Genomic DNA, 14,962 nt, shown 5'->3' with positions numbered 1-14,962 from the left:
GAATACATGGCAGAGTCGAAGAGCGACAACGAAAAAAGAGCCAGGGAAATGGAGAAAATGGAAAACAGAATGGGGGAGCGACTAGGGAATCAAATCGGGGAGTTAGACAAGAAATTTGGGAAGTTAGACAATAATTTTGAGGGGTTAGACAACGGGATAAAAGAAGTGAAAAATGGGTTAATGGGGGTAGAAAATAGAATGGCTGCCCAGGAGAATCAGATAGAGGGAGTGAAAACTGGGTTAGAGGGGTTAGAAAACAGTATGGAAGGCAAATTGAGGGACATGAGGGACCAAGCGGAAAGGGAAGTTAAACAAATGGAGCAGCAGATAGAGGGGGTCAGAATGGGGGTAGAAACCAAATTGGATGCTCACAGGGAGGAAATGGAGCAGATGAGGGTGGCATCTGGGCAGGAGATGCAAGTGATGGGAGAGGAGATCAGAAGAGGAGTGAGTGAGGAGGTCGGAGGAGTGCGCGAGGAGGTGAGGCACTGTGAGGAGCACATGGAAAAGGAGGTGAGAAAGGGGACTGTAAAGTTACAAGGGGGCATAGAGGACCTGACGCAGGAGGTGGAGCAGCTGACGGTGGGACAGACGGAGTTAGTGGAGCAGGTTCAAAGGAACACTGCGGTATTAGGAGGTTTGAAAGCGACACAAAACGACATAAAAAACGACTTGATAGCGACAAAGAGGGAATGTCAGATGGTACGTGAGGGACTGACGACGAGGTTGGACGAGGTGATAGAGGTAATGGAGACGAAGGACCGGCAGGTGAGGACGCACATGGAAACGGTCAAGGTAGCCTTGGAGGATGAGCTTGAGGAGACGTACCGGGGAATAAAAGAGGTGAAGCACAAATTAGAAGAAGTGGAAGAAGGGATGAGCGAAATTAAGAAGCGACGGAGAGAGGATAAGAAAGAGATAAAAGAGGAGATAAAAGAATTGGTCCAAAGTCTGTGTTTGGATCGTGATGATGTGCTCATTAACCGGATGAGGGATTCGCAGGTGATGGAGGAGAAGCGAAGAGGAAGAGGACCCGGTGTAAGTGGTGACCAATATGGTCGTGCGTATGATGCGCCAGGGGATTTAAGAAGCTTGGGGGTCGAGATGGACCCGGGTGTTCGTGAGAGGCCGTTGGTGAAGTGTGCGACAGGTCTGGTGTGCGAAAATGGAGGTGTGCAAGAAAGTCCGACTCTGGGGTGTGTGAGGAAAAAGTGCGTGCCAAGGAGTGAGTGTGCTGGCGGGAGTGAGTCGGTCGTAGCGCGTGTGCGAGGGGGCACATGGAAGCGCGGTGTGGTGAGTGTTACAGAGGATGTGACGGGAGAGTGTGCGCGAGGAAGGTGTGTGACGGACAGGTGCATGGGGAAAGAGTGCGCTGTCAAAGGCAAGGAAGAATGCACACCTGTGGTGAGTGTTACAGAGGGTGTGACGGGAGAGTGTGCGCGAGGAAGGTGTGTGACGGACAGGTGCATGGGGAAAGAGTGCGCTGTCAAAGGCAAGGAAGAATGCACACCTGTGGTGAGTGTTACAGAGGGTGTGACGGGAGAGTGTGCGCGAGGAAGGTGTGTGACGGACAGGTGCATGGGGAAAGAGTGCGCTGTCAAAGGCAAGGAAGAATGCACACCTGTGGTGAGTGTTACAGAGGGTGTGACGGGAGAGTGTGCGCGAGGAAGGTGTGTGACGGACAGGTGCATGGGGAAAGAGTGCGCTGTCAAAGGCAAGGAAGAATGCACAGCTGTGGTGAGTGTTACAGAGGGTGTAACGGGAGAGTGTGCGCGAGAAAGGTGTGTGACGGACAGGTGCATGAGGAAAGAGTGTGCTGTCAAGAGTAAGGGTGAGTGCGTTGTCAGGAATGGAGGTGAAAGTAGTGAGAGTGACATGGAGCGTGAGTTAGTTGTGACAGGTGAGCGAGGATGTACACCTGGGATGGAAGGATGCACACCTGGAATGGTAGAGCGTGAGTGGGAATGCACGCTGGAGTTGGTGGTGAGGCACGTGGTTGGGTGTGCGAATGAGAGCACACCTGTGATTGTCACAGAGGAGGTGACCGAGGAGGGGGTGCGAAGCGGTGTATTGGTGAGGTGTGCGAGCAACGAATGTGTGCCAAAGTGTTCGGTGGTCAGGTGTGTGACCAAGGCGGTGAGTGGAATGGGTGTACCTGGGTGTGTAAGGAACGGTACGAGGGGCATGGAAACGGCTGGATGTGTGAGCAAGGAACGGGCTGCGGGGTGTAAGCGTCCAGGTGAAGCATCGACGTTAGACGGGATAGAGTTTAGAACGACTTATAGCCGAATCGGGCCCTCGGTGCGTGCTGGGCCTCGCTTTGAACGGCCGCGTCCGTGCTCCACTAGGCGGAGCTGGCAGCCCGATAGAAAGGGTCGTCATGGCGACCACTTTTTGTTGAGACGTGCCGGCAGGTCGAGATCGGGACATTGGATGGCTCCGCGCCGAGGTGATGCGTGGGATCTCGGCCCGGGTAAGCCCCCGTCCCTGCACCGAGTGCCGGACGCATCCAGCCGCTGGCACAAAACAACCAGCATCCATTGCTTGGCTTTACGAAGCCAGGCTTTGGACAGGAATTGGCGCACCGAGAGGCAGTAGTGAGTAGACTGGGTGATGAGGTTAGTGTTTTGGACCCAAAATTAGAGAAAAACAAAATTTGATGATTGGCAAAGGATTGGCAGTAGTGATTGGCAGATGATGGGCAGTGATTGGAAAATTTTTGAATTGTTGGATTTGGACGAGCGAAATTGGTAGTGAGAGACCCCCGATGTGGTGGGATGGCAAAACCACCATCCTTCCCATATAGGGGGGCAAAGGAGCAATAGTTTATGGGGTGTATGGCAGTGAAAACTAGCCCGGGTGGGTTAGGTTATATGGATAGGGCCCTAGAAGATGACATTAGGTAACGTTAAGTTTAGTTAGTGACTGATACCTGTAGTGGGGACGCAGGTAGATTAGTATGGATGATAATGACGTGGGAGCGCAATAGTTTAAAGGGACGACTGGGAAGCGCAAGTTTCAGAAGGGAGTAGTTAGCTGAGATGATGCTGTGTGTGTGAGGATGGAACAGGTGTGATTGCACAGGTGTGCAACTGGACAGGTGTGTGGAGCAGTGTATGAGTAGTGAGTGTGTGGATCAGCGCGAATGCGCTTGGGGAGAGAAGGGTGCCGGTGGCACCAGGTGTGAGAGCACAGGTGTGCAAGTACAGGTGTGTGGAGAAAGTTGGAGTAAGTGGTACGGAGTGGTGTGCATGGTGCGAAGGTGTGGATGGGGGAAGAGTGGACCCCTTTCACGAGTACCCGGGGCGGGTAGTGTAAGTGTTAGGTAGAGGGTGCAGGTAAATTGTGGTTGGATATTGGCATTTGTGGTGCGGTGGCAGAATGGTGTTGTGGATGGGTGCATTAGTGTTGTGGAAATGGCTGGGCGTGTAGCCTGTTAGTGTGTGTAGTTGGTTGGGCACTCCACCACTGTGAGGATGTCGGCCAGGTGAGGCCGCAGGTGGGCTCTGGGAGCCGGTAGTTGTGAGTGGGTGCCTGAGGATCCCGGGTGTGGATCGGGCAGCCCAGTGCCAGAGAGGGCACGGAGTGGGGAGAGAGCCAGAGGGCCTTCCCCAGGTAGTTAGGTTAGGGTAAGGAGCAGGTAAGCTCGGAGGCAACTGCAGTGGTGGAGGTGTGCAGGTGGGTAGACCCACTGGGAGAGGTACACGTCGCAGCCCAGAAATTGTACGAGGGCACCGGGAGATGAATCGGGGGAGTGAGACCCCAAATTGAAAAGCACCACAGTTTGGCCAATGGGAATTGGTTTTTAGAACCCATAGTGTAAGAGGGCCAATGGTTTGGCCGGAGAAAGACCCCGGGTAGTGTAAAGTTGTTAAAGTCATTTAGGAGATAGTTAGGAGTGATGAACCTGTCGCACCATACGCAGCCACTTACCTGTGGTGATGATGATGACTCCACACCTGTGTTTTCTTTGTTTTGTGCAGGAAATGAAATTGCTGTGGATTTGTGAGACGCATCACGACGTGGATGAGACATTGGGGTGATTCCATCTCTCCCTCCCTAGGAGGGACTGATGATGAATTGGTGATGGCAAATTTTGATGTGCAGTTGGAGATGGCAAATTTTGATGAGAGTTGAAAATGGCAAATTTGATTGGTTAGGAGGGAGAGAAGACGAATTTGGTTTATGGGAGGAACGGGGAAGACAGTAGGGATGTTTGTTGATTTGTAAAATAGATGTTTATGGGTAGTGTTGAGTTTTGTGGATACAGTAAGGGGTAAGGGAGGGGCCATGTAGGTTACCTGGTGGGGGGGGGGCGTACGATAGGAACGTACCTGTCTCACCTGGTTCCCATGTGCCCCCAGTGTGCATCATCTTATATTGCGTGCACTTTTGCGCCCTTACCACCTTACTCACTTGTCTTCTTCTTTTGTCTCCCACCTCCGAGGATCTGGCTTTGGGGTAGAGAGAGAGGAGAGAGAGGTGCTGGCTGCGCAGTTGTGGGCCTGCACTTTCGCTGTTTGCTGCCGGGATCGATACACCATATGGACCGCAATGTTTGTGGCCACCCACAATGGACCGCAGTTCGTTTGCGGCCAAGCACCACCCGTTGATGGACCTATGGGTCAACGTGGCACCTATGCCATACAGGTGAACCACTTTTAGTTACCACCAAGTGCACCACAAGAAGAGCAAGAGACACCTGCAGGGTTAGGGGTTGTCGAATTTATTTTTATTCCAATGAACAATGGTGACTGCACCGATTGGTGGTGGGGTGGTGCTTTTGATGCTGGGAAAGGGTGCTCTGCACGTCATTAAAGGCCGTCGGCCACAGAGCACTCGTGGGTTGGTGTATCGATGTTGGCAAGCGCGCTCTCTCTATGCATAACATCTGCATGTGTTCCTCCAAAAACAGGTCCTGGATCGTAGTGTAAATAGCAGCGTAGTCTTGTAAATAATGCTCCCTACCGGCTGTATGTTTAGTTTGAGAATTCTTTCCGGATTCGGTTATCCTGTGGGTGTGTTTCTGTGAGGAGAAGGGTGCAACGTCGCAGGGGGACATATTTACTCATTTGTGAATATCTGTAAAACTGTCGCACTCAGGGTAGAGTTAATAGTAGAGGGAACTACATTGCGTGCCACACTAAAGTAGGTAAAAATTTATCGGGTCGGGACGCCCCGAGGGTAGAGAAGGGTGCAATGTTGCGAATATGGAATTTGGCCTCCATATCCGCTTGTAAATATTCCCCTATTTTCTCCAATACTCCCCAACTTTCCCCAATCCCCCATTCCCTAGTCCCATTGCATGTAAATAACAATCAGTAGAGCCGACCTTCCCCTTATTCCCCCATTGAATGTCGTGCCCAGGTCCACCGCACCACACGTAGCCAACTTTCGGACATCTTCCTAGTTATTCTTAATCTATGTCAGTTAAGGCCTCGTTTCCATTAATTATGACTCTTCGTTGCACCAGAATGTGATTATATGGCATCAGTAGTGAGTTTAGGACCTTTCCCATACCTCCTCCCATCTTCTTCCCCAAACAACAACAATAACAACAACTACAACAACAATTACAACAACAACAGAGGAGATGGCGGCGGAGCGGGGGAGGATGCGTCCTCACACCGGCTCGATTAGCTCCAGACCATGCGCTCCACGGGGTTACCCCGAAGGGGCTGGCTGTCAGCTCCTCGTCGGGGGCGGAGCCAGTAACCCCCCCCGCACGCACCCAATGAGAAGCAACGTGCCGATTCCACGAGGCGGAGCTAACGAGCCGAGGGCGTGTCACTCCCCGCCGGATATACGCGGCCACGCGCCGGATGTGACGTCAGATTCGCCCCCAGCTGGAGAAAGACGGACCTGCGAGCGCTGAAACAGATGCGCCTCAGCTTGGAGAGAGAAGCCACCGCCACCCCCAGCGCGACGATACCTCCCCGCATCTTTGGACCGGACCGGACCGTACTGGACCCTGCTTTGAGCCAAGAGTGCACCTTGAGCCATCGATACCCGCTGTCCTTTTCATCAACCCCCGTGTGAGTCAGCCTTGTCCCGTTTGTCTGTAGTCTGTCCGGGGTTAATATAAGAGTGTGTCTAAGTGCCTGTCTTTCTGTGATTATAACTCTAGCCCCTGTAATCTGACCTTTCCGTACGAATATAATCTCCTCCGGAGGTCTTGAGAACTGAACCCTTGGTGTCGTATTGTGTTATTGTAATCCAGCCGGGTGTCTTCTTTTTCTTATTGAGCCAGCGTAACGCGACTAGTCAACGTTCGGGCACAATCGGGTAACTTGTGCGGACACGACGGCCATTCCGCTCGGCCCACCTTAACATCAAAGTCGTGTCTGTAACAATATTGTTATGGATTTGAGAATTGTGTTTTTTTATTGTGTAAAATATCACCCTCCTTCCTCCATTTGTTGTGTATAAAGGTCAAAGGTCATGCCCGTAGTTATTCCATATACAATCACGTAGCAAATCATAGATTTCCTCCTTGTTCAGTAGTTATCTCCTTATTATGTGTATTAAGTTAAGGCTGTGTCGTCCATTAATTAATACTGCATTGCACCGAAGTGGAATAAGGTGGATTCCCTGCACATCCGCCCTTTCGTCAATTGCCAACTGCATTGGGTGGTTTGCTGCATTCTGCTGCTGCTGTGGGTTGTGGTTTTTTCGCTGCAAGACTCCATTAGCCACGAGGTCATCTCGTTGCAGAAGGTGGGAGGAGTCGGCCCAGCACCGGGAACAAGGCGTGGCCTTGCCAACGCCTCCTCTAAGGGCGGGATCGGTGAGCCCTCGCGGCCAATCAGGGCCGAGGCGAGCTCACCGATGGGCGTGTCCTGGAGGCTGGCGGCTTGATCGCCCGAGGCGATATATAAACGCACGCGGAAGCCTTTGCAAGACGTTCAAGAGGGAGGAGTCCAGAGAGGAGTTAAAGAGAGTTCAAGAGAATCCAAGGAGTCCTGAGAGCAAGCATTGAAAGAGAGTCCAAGGAGTCCTGAGAGCAAGCATTGAGAGAGAGTCCTGAGAGCAAGCAAGAGGAGTACCACGAGCAGTACCAGCAGCTTTAAACTCCACCAAGCAGCGTTGGCTCCACCAGGCAGCTTTAACTCGACCGGCGGAGCTCGTCCCGCGGCAGCTCGCACGACCGCAGCTTCTGCGTTGACGGCGGTGCCGACCGTGGCCGCGGAGGAACGGAGCTGCCGCTTCAGGCCCGACCGTGACCCAGTTCCAGTGGACCGCCCTCTCCCTCCAGCCATCCACCTCCTGCATTCGTTCCTGCCATCATTCCCCGTGTAAGTGTGCTCGTTGTCTGTCTTTGTCTTGACCATGGGGTAAAAGTTAAGCCTGTTTAGTTAAGCTAGAGTTTCACTGGGTCCTTCTGGTCCGTCCCTCTTTCTGCCATTACTTTATTATCCTTCCTTCTTCCTTGGTTTCTTTTGGTTGTAAATAGTAGTAATAAATCATATTCGTATTTCCTACCTTTTGTCTTCTTCTTCTTCTTCTTCACATCCGTCGTCTTTGTCTTATCCCCATTGAAAACCTGTGACACGATTTGGCCAACGTTCAAGGATCGGGTCTAGTATCTGTTAATAGTTCGTGCCGCGGTTGCTAAAACCGCTCGGCAATTAACATCTGTCCGCGGTACGAACGGGGCTGTGCACCTACCTTTCCGGGGGTAGCTGTGCAGTGTCAGGGACCACTTCGGTCAGTTATAAAAGAGGGGATTAGTCCCCCCTCTAAGGGGAACAGAGGCCGACGTTGGGTTCCGTAACAATTGGTGTCAGGAGTGTCGGATTCGGACCCGAAGCGCGCTCAAAATTTCGAGTGGCCCGAGATTTTATTTTTAACATCCTAAATTGAAAATCGCGCCATGGATGATCAAGGCGACCGGATGCCGGTGGGGGAATTAGAAGAGGGGTTAGGGGTAACCCAGGACCAGAGGGAGGAAATGGAGGAGGAGAGAAATGAGGATGTGGTTGAGGGGGCTTCAGGGACACATAATGGCACCCTCACGCACGTGGTTGTAGGGACACGAAATGGCGCCGCGCCCGTGACCGTAGTAGCGCCGCCGATGGACTGGGGCCTATTTATGGAACAAATAAAGGCCTTTATGGTTAAGTCGGGTGAAGAAATGGAAGACAGAAGGAGGGCTGACAGTGAGAAAATGGAAAGCAGAATGATGGGGGGAATGAGGGACAAAGCAAGGGGTACCAGTGAACGTATGGACAATAAATTTAAGGGGTTGGACAATAAATTTGAAGGGTTAGACAACGGGATAAAAGAGGTGAAGAATGGGTTAACGGGGTTGGAAAATAGAATGGCTGCCCAGGAGAACCAGATGGAAGGAATGAAGAATGGGTTAGGGGGGTTACAAAACACAATGGACGACAAATTGCGGGAAGTAGGGGAGCAATCCGCCCGGGAAATCAAACGGATGGGGAACCAGATAGAGGAGGTGAAAATCGGGTTAGAAACTAAATTGGATGCTCAAAGTAAGGAATTGGACCAGATGAGGGCGGCATCTACCAGAGAGATGGGAGAAAGGGGGGAGGAGATAAGACGAAGTGTGGGCGAGGATGTCTCGGGGGTACGCGAGGAGGTAAAGTGAGGTAAGGAGCATATGGAGAAAGAGGTGAGGAATAGGATGGCAAAGTTACAAGGTGGCATAGAGGAGTTGACGCAGGGGGTGGAACAGCTGACGGTGGGACAAAAGGTACTAGTGGAGCAGGTGGAAAAGAACACTGCGGTACTAGGAGGGTTGAAAGCGACACAAAAATAAATCAAAAATGAATTAATAGCGACGAAGAGGGAATGTCGGATGGTACGTGAGGGGTTGACAAAGCGTTTGGACGAGGTGACAGAGGCAATGGAGACGAAGGACCGGGAGGTGAGGACGCACATAGAAACGGTCAAAGTGGCCTTAGAGGACGAAATTGAGGAGACGCACCGGGAAATAGAGGTGAAGCACAAATTAGAGGATGTGGAAGAGGGGGTGAGTGAAATTAAGAAGAGACGGAGGGAAACGAAGAGGGAGATAAAGGAGGAAGTGATGGAATATGTACAAGGTCGGTGCTCAAATCGTGATGGTGTGCTTGCTAACCAAATAAAGAGTTTGCAGGTGGCGGAGGAGTTGCGGAGACGAGGTGCCAAGGTGAGTGGCAGTATACTAGGAAATGTATATGGTGTGAGGGGAGATTCAGTCGGCTTGGGGGTTGGCTTGGACCCGGGTGTTCGTGAGAGGCCGCTGGTGAAGTGTGCGACAGGTACAGAGTGTGAAGGAGGAGGTGTGCGAGGAGGTCCGACTATGGGGTGTGTGAGGAAAAAGTGCGCGCCGGGGAGTGAGTGTGCTGTCGAGAGTGAGTTGGTCGTAGCGCGAGTGCGGGGGGGGCACATGGAAGCGCGGGATGAGGAGTGTTACAGAGGATGTAACGAAAGAGTGTACACCTGTGGTGAGAGTTACGGAGGACGTAACAGGAGAGCGTGCGCAAGGGGATGCAGGAGGAAGGTGTGTAACGGACGGGTGCATGAGTACAGAGTGCGCTGTCAAGAGTAAGGGTGAATGCGCGACCGAGTGTGGTGGTGAGAGTAGTGCGAGTGACACAGAGCGCGAGTTGGTTGTGGCAGGTGAGAGAGAATGTACACCTGGAATGGAAGGATGCACACCTGGAATGGTTGAGCGCGTGTGGGAATGCATGCTGGAGTTAGTAGTAAAGCACGTGATTGGGTGTGCAAGTGAGTGCACACCCGTGGTTGTCACCGGGGATGTGACTGAGGAGGGGGTGCGAAGAGGTGTGTTGGTGAGGTGTGCGAACGACGAGTGTGTGCTAAGGTGTGCGGTGGTCAGGTGTGTGACGAAGTCTGTGAGCGCAAGAACAAGTGCAATAACGAAGTACGCGGGGTGTACGGGCGGCGTTGGAGCACCGAGCTCGGTGAGGATGAAAGGGGTCGCGTATGCGTGTGAGCCTGCAGGTGGAGCATCGACGGTAACCGGGTTAGCGGTTAGATCGACCTGTAGCCGAAGCGAGCCCTCGATGCGTGCCGGGCTTCGTGTGCAGCGGGAACCAGCGGGGATCGTAACCACGGCGGTTTCAAAGGAACCGCCGTACGCGATCCACGCCGGGCCGCGCTCTGAACGGTCGCGTCCGTGCTCCGCTCAGCGGAGCGGGCGGCCCGGTAGGAAGGGTCGGCACGGCGACCCCTTTTGGTTGCGGCGTTCCGGCAGGGCGAGATCGGGTCATCAGGCGGGAGACCGGAAGGCTCCGCGCCGAGGTGGACCTTGGGATCTCGGCCTGAGCGAACGCCCTTCCCTGCACCGAATGCCGGACGGATCCAACCGCCGGCAACGAACCACCCGCATTCATGGCTCGACTTGGCGAAGCCAAGTGCTGAGCATGAATTGGCGCACCGAGAGGCTCAAGTGAGTAGACTGTGATGATGATAGTGTTTTGGACCCGAAATTGAGATAGAAAAAATTTGATGATTGGCAGATGATTGGTAGAGTGATTGGGAAATTTTTGATTGGTTGCAATTGGATAAGCCAAATTTATAGTGGAAGATACCCGATGTGGTGGGATGGCAACTCTGCCATCCCTCACAGCGGGGGCAAAGGAGCAATAGTTTTATGGGGTTTGGCAGTGAAAACTAGCCCGGGAGGGTTAGGATAATGATAGGGATCTAGAGAAGATGACCATAGGTAACGGTAAGGTTAGGTAGCGACATTGGACAGGTAGTGGGGACTTAGAGAGGGTAGTTGGGTTATCATGACGAGGGAGCGCAATAATGTAAGGGGCGACGGGGAAGCGCGAGTTTCAGAGGGGAGCAGGTAGAACAGATGATGCCGTGTGTTTGGGAATCGGAAGTGTATTGTGAAAAGTGAGTGAGGAATAATTGTGATTGCACAGGTGTGCAACTGAACAGGTGTATGGAGCAGTGTATGACTGAGTAGTGGTGATTGAGTGTTGTATTTACCAAATGGTCCAGGGAGGAACGAGGGTGCAGGAAGCACCAGGAGTAATGGCACAGTTGTGCAAATACAGGTGTATGGAGAATGGTTGTGTGGAATATATGGAGTATGGAATGGATGGTATGGAGTGAGTATGGTGGAAACTGTGGAGTGGAGTGGATGGTGCGAAGGTGTGGATGGGGGAAAGGAGGATGGACCCCATCACGAATACCCGGGGAGGGTAATTTAAGCGTTAGGTAGAGGGTACAGGTAAATTGTGGTTGGATATTGGCATCTGTGGTGCGTGTGGAAGAATGGTGTTTGGATGGGTGCATTAGTGACGTGGAAATGGCTGGGCGTGTAGCCTGTTCGTGTGTGTAGTTGGTTGAGCACTCCGCCACTGTTAGGATGTCGGCCAGGTGAGGCCGCAGGTGGGCTCTGGGAGCCGGTAGAGTTATTGTGGATGGGGCCCGAGGATCCGGAGGACGGACCCGGGTAGCCCAGTACCAGAGAGGGCACCGAGTGGGGTAAGCGCCAAGGAGGGCCTTCCCCAGTTAGATAGGTTAGGTTAAGGAGCAGGTAAGCTCGGAGGCAACTGCAGTGGTGGAGGTGTGCAGGTGGGTAGACCTGCTGGGAGAGCCACATGACCCAGTCCTGAAATTGCGCAAGGGCACAGGGAGTTGAACCGGGGGAGTGAGACCCCAAATTGATGAAGCACCACAGTTTGGTCAATGGGAATTGGGTTCTTAAAACCACATAGAGTAAGAATGCCAATGGTTTGGCAGGGAAAGACCCCAGGTAGTGTAAAGTGTATTAAAGTCATTTAGAAGATAGTTAGGATTAAGAATCTCCTCGCACCATCTACATCCACTCACCTGGGGTAACAGGACCCCACACCATGCCATGTTTTTATTATTTTGCTGTGCAAATGTTTGGATTGTGAGATGCATCATGACGTGGGTGTGACATTGTGCTTTGTTGTTCCATCTCTCCCTCCTTATGAGGATTGATGATGAATTGGGTGATGGCAAATTTTGGTTAGAGGGATTGTGGGGACGAATTTGGTATAGGGAAAATATGGGGAAGACGTGACGGTAGCGACGAATTTGTAAATGTGTATATTTGTGTACATATGGGGTAAGGGCAAGGGTAGAGTAGGTAACAGGGGGGGGTGACGTACGGTAGGGACGAGCTTTTCTCCGCTCAGTCTCCAGACGCACCTCACCTTGCATTGCCTTTATTGATGTGTACCCTTGTGACCTTACCCCTCGCTCACCTGTCTTCTTTCCCCCCCTCCCCCCCTTGTCTCCCACCCGAGGACTGTGCGCCACTGGGCGCCGAGGGGAGCGTGCGGGAGTCCGCCATTGTGTGCCCGAAACTCCCGCAACCAGCTGTCTGCATCGATGCACCACGTATGGACCACATGTCTGTGGCTGAGCACCACTCATGGACCCTACGGGTTGGGGTATGGCCCCTCTGCTGGAACCGGCCATGATGGCCCGAGATCTTGCTGGCGGACCTGGGTAACATGGCACCTATGCCACACAGGTGAACCACACATAGTCGGCCCTGTGGGCCATAAATAAAAGGAACAATGGACACGGTTGTGCACTTTTATTATTGCACATAGGCCGCCAGCAAAGAAGAAAGACAACAACTGGAAGAATACCAATGGCCAGCAGAGGGAGCCGAATAGGAAGACCAGCACCAAGGGTTTGTTGGTTTATTTTTATTATGAACTGTGGTGACTGTGCACCGATTGGTGCTTGATGGCGTTTTGGTGCCTTGGTGTGTTTTTGGTGCTTTCTGGTGCGTCAATGCAGCACAGGCCGTCTCCCCCCCCCCCCCCCAAAAAGAACAATCACAGGTCCTGGGTTGCGTTTTGTAAATACAAGTAGCGTCACTGTAAATAATGCTCCCCCATCGTTCATGTTGTAGTTTGAAGACAATTCCGCAATTCGGTGAGCTGTGGGCGTGAGTCTGTTAGGCAGCGTGCAATGCAGCAGTGGGACATACTTATTTGTGTTTTAAAAGTGACGCACTCAGGGTCAGGTTAAATGTAGAGGGAACTACACCTACGTGCCACACTAAAGGTAAAAGTAATAGGCCCGGGACGTGCCTAAGAGGAGGAGGGTGCAGTGTTATGGATTTGAGAATTGTGTTTTTTTATTGTGTAAAATATCACCCTCCTTCCTCCATTTGTTGTGTATAAAGGTCAAAGGTCGTGCTCGTAGTTATTCCATATACAATCACGTAGCAAATCATAGATTTCCTCCTTGTTCAGTAGTTATCTCCTTATTATGTGTATTAGGTTAAGGCTGTGTCGTCCATTAATTAATACTGCATTGCACCGAAGTGGAATAAGGTAGATTCCCTGCACATCCCCCCTTTCGTCAATTGCCAACTGCATTGGGCGGTTTGCTGCATTCTGCTGCTGCTGTGGGTTGTGGTTTTTTCGCTGCAAGACTGCATTAGCCACGAGGTCATCTCGGAGCAGAAGGTGGGAGGAGTCGGCCCAGCGCCGGGAACAAGGCGTGGCCTTGCCAACGCCTCCTCTAAGGGCGGGATCGGTGAGCCCTCGCGACCAATCAGGGCCGAGGCGAGCTCACCGATGGGCGTGTCCTGGAGGCCGGCGGCTTGATCGCCCGAGGCGATATATAAACGCGCGCGGAAGCCTTTGCAAGAAGTTCAAGAGGGAGGAGTCCAGAGAGGAGTTCAAGAGAGTTCAAGAGAGTTCAAGAGAGTCCAAGAGAGTCCAAACAGCAAGCATTGAGAGAGAGTCCTGAGAGCAAGCAAGAGGAGTACCACGAGCAGTACCAGCAGCTTTAAACTCCACCAAGCAGCGTTGGCTCCACCAGGCAGCTTTAACTCGACCGGCGGAGCTCGTCCCGCGGCAGCTCGCATGACCACAGCTTGGGCGTTGACGGCGGTGCCGACCGTGGCCGCGGAGGAATGGAGCTGCCGCTCCCGGCCCGACCGTGACCCAGTTCCAGTGGACCGCCCTCTCCCTCCAGCCATCCACCTCCTGCATTCGTTCCTGCCATCATTCCACGTGTAAGTGTGCTCGTTGTCTGTCTTTGTCTTGACCATGGGGTATAAGTTAAGCCTGTTTAGTTAAGCTAGAGTTTCACTGTGTCCTTCTGGTCCGTCCCTCTTTCTGCCATTAGTTTATTATCCTTCCTTCTTCCTTTGTTTCTTTTGGTTGTAAATAGTAGTAATAAATCATATTTCCTACCTTTTTTCTTCTTCTTCTTCTTCACATCCGTCATCTGTCTTTTCCCCATTGAAAACCTGTGACACGATTTGGCCAACGTTCAAGGATCGGGTCTAGTATCTGTTAATAGTTCGTGCCGTGGTTGCTAAAACCGCTCGGCAATTAACATCTGTCCGCGGTACGAACGGGGCTGTGCACCTACCTTTCCGGGGGTAGCTGTGCAGTGTCAGGGACCACGTCGGTCAGTTATAAAAGAGGGGATTAGTCCCCCCTCTAAGGGGAACAGAGGCCAACGTTGGGTTCCGTAACAATATATACTGAAACGCAAAAGAAACTTACCACCTTTGAAACCTTTAAATATCAACAATAACACTGCGTGTAGTAAATGTGTGAACTTATTTGTGGACAATAGTGTCCTCACTGTCAGGCAAAACGGTCACGGATGGTCACTTGAACCTTCAATGGTCACTTCATAGCACAGCTGTTGAACAGCCGTTTTGACTGTCAGTGATTAGCCAAGGGGTACAGGATGATTTGAATGAGCTGCACGTGATGTCTTGATATTGGCTTTAAAAAGGCCAGTGCAAAATGGGCATTTTGACCAAAAAATTTGACCATTTTGACCATTTAGACCAACTTCAAAAAGACCGAAAACGCAAAAGAAACTTACCACTTGTTTGAAATATAATAAAATTGTAACAGTTCAAAATAAAACAAACCAACAATTGCTAATTGAAACATTGGCATTTTATTGATGACATGTCAAGTTTTTGACGAAGATACACCATCTCATCAGTTTGTTC

General features: G+C 51.8%; 2 protein-coding genes across 9 annotated transcripts in view; one reads left to right on the top strand and one right to left on the bottom strand.

Moving 5' to 3' along the window:
* The window catches only part of LOC144888490 (uncharacterized), a 110,217-nt gene that overhangs the window by 41,948 nt on the left and 53,307 nt on the right, over positions 1-14,962 (top strand). The gene's annotated exons all lie outside the window — the stretch shown is intronic.
* LOC137438199 (ORM1-like protein 1) overlaps positions 1-14,962 on the bottom strand; it is a 36,810-nt gene that overhangs the window by 9,719 nt on the left and 12,129 nt on the right. The gene's annotated exons all lie outside the window — the stretch shown is intronic.

The sequence above is a fragment of the Myxine glutinosa genome, chromosome 12 (genome assembly GCF_964187855.1).
Source record: "Myxine glutinosa chromosome 12, kmMyxGlut1.1, whole genome shotgun sequence".
In the NCBI taxonomy this organism is placed as follows: domain Eukaryota; kingdom Metazoa; phylum Chordata; class Myxini; order Myxiniformes; family Myxinidae; genus Myxine; species Myxine glutinosa.
The sequence above is the reverse complement of the archived record's forward strand: the minus strand, read 5'-3'. Positions and strand labels throughout refer to the sequence as shown.